Source organism: Arachis ipaensis, chromosome B07, assembly GCF_000816755.2.
Source record: "Arachis ipaensis cultivar K30076 chromosome B07, Araip1.1, whole genome shotgun sequence".
NCBI lineage: Eukaryota > Viridiplantae > Streptophyta > Magnoliopsida > Fabales > Fabaceae > Arachis > Arachis ipaensis.
Window position 1 is genome coordinate 8,907,669 of NC_029791.2, and position 2,367 is coordinate 8,910,035.

Here is a 2,367-nt window from a genome sequence, read left to right on the forward strand (position 1 = left end):
CCCTTAATTCTCTAAATTTTACTGCTTAATGCTATTGAACTCTCAACACCGTTTTCTGCTTGTCTAACTAAGTAAATCACTTAACCATTGTTACTTGATCCATCGATTCTCGTGGGATTGACCTTCACTCACTTGAGGTATTACTTGGTACGACCCAGTGTACTTGCCGGTTAGTTTGAGGGGTTAAAAATCGCGCACCAAATTTTTGGCGTCGTTGCTGGAAATTAACTGTGATTGACAACTTCCAGTTATTTGATTGCTTAGATTAGACGTTTTTGCTTTAATTTAGTTTAATTTTATTTATTATTTTCTTTTTTTCGAAAATTTGCTAAAAAAAAGGTTTCCTTAATTTAGGTGTTCTTAATTTTAGTTTTTATTTGTTCTTGTTCTCTAATTTTTTTCAAAAATTTAGTGTTATTTTATTTAAAATTTTTCTCGTAATTTCTGAATTTAAGTTTGGTATCCCCTTAGTTATTTTTTCCTAGTTATATATTTTGTATTTATTTATTTTTGAAATTTTGTGTTCTATTTTGCTTATTAGTTGTCTGAATTTTTTGTTTAATTTATTCAGTTATTTTATTTTATTTCTTTTACACAGGTTACCTCACTGAGAATTCTCTGTACTCTGATGTAGAGATTCTCACTTTTCTCTTATTTTCTATTTGTTGTGTGTGCAGGAACAAGGAAAGTTCACCATAGATCCGAATGGGAATGTACAACCTAGAAGGACCTTGGGCTCTTATACTATACCTACTCCTGATTTCTATGAAAAGAGTATTAGTGTGCCTCCCATTAGAGCAAACAATTTTGAGCTCATCCCACAATTGATCATTCTAGTGCAACAAACTTGCCAGTTTCATGGACTCCCACAAAAAGATCCTAATTTATTCATCTCTAACTTCTTGAAAATATGTGACACTGTAAAGAAAAATGGAGTGGACCCCAAGATTTATAAGCTAATGCTCTTCCCATTTGCTGCGAGGGATAGAGCAAATGAGTGGCTTGATATTCAACCCAAGGAAAGCTTGAATACATAGGATAAAGTAGTCAACAAGTTCTTCCCCCCTTAGAGACTGACTAAGTTCAGGACAGTTATCCAGACCTTTAGGCAGGGAGAAAATGAGTCCCTCTATGATGCTTGGGAGAGGTACAAGCTGATGTTCAGAAGATGTTCTCCTGACATGTTCTTAGAGTGGATCAAGGTAAATATTTTCTATTATGAACTTTTTGATATGGCCAAAATGTCTTTGGATAATTCTACAGGTGGATCTCTACATATGAAGAAAACTCCTGAAGAGGCCAATGATCTGATTGAGATGGTTGCTAACAACCAATACCTGTACACTTCTGAGAGGAATCATGTGAAGAAAGGAGTCATGGAGCTGGATACCTTGAATACTATTCTTGCTTAAAACAAAGCCATCTCTCAACAAATCAGTATGATTACTCAGCATTTGAGTGTGATACAAATTTCAGCTGTTAGTGCTCAGAATGCCCCTCAACAGGCTCCATATGACATGAATGGTGACTTTACTCAAGGTGAGAATTATGAATATGCTCAATTTCCTCCTGAATAGGTCAACTTTATGGGGAATGTTCCTAGAAACCCCAACAATAATTCATATGCCAAGACTTTTAATCAGGGGTGGAGAAATCACCCAAACTTTGGATGGAGAGATCAACCTCAGAGATAGCAGAATTTCATAATTCTCAGGGTGATTTTAATCAGAACAACTTCAATAGCCACCAATTCCAACCCGCTCAGCCTCAACAAGCAACTTCTCAACCTCAAAAGTCCACTGACTTGGAATCGCTAGTTGCAAGTTTTATGCAGGAGACTAGAGCTTTACTCAGAAACTTGGAGATGCGAGTAGGTCAGTTGAGCAAGCAAATACCTGAGAGGCCTCCTAATACCCTTCCTGGTGATACAGTGGTGAATCCAAAAGAAGAATGCAAGGCTATTCACTTGGTAAGTAGACCAGTGGCAGGTTCAGAAGCAAAGATTAGTGAGGAGCTAGTTGAAAAAGAAGCTCTAGAGGAGAAAAAGGAGGAGGCTGAACATGCCCCACCTAGGCGTGTATACAATCCTTTTTGAGTCACTTTTGACACACATCTGACATTACCTAAGGCTCTTGAGTACATGCCTGATAGGGGTGTTCAAAATCGATTCGGACCGAACAAAATCGATCAACCGAACCAACAAAATCAAGAACCGAAAAAATCAAAAACCGAAAAAATCATGTTTTGCTATTTTTTATGCGGTTCGGTTCGGTTTTCGGTTCTAACACTGAAAAATTTAACCGAACCAAACCGAACTGGTAACTAAAAAATCATAAAAAAACCATTAGTTAACCTAACCCATTAAGC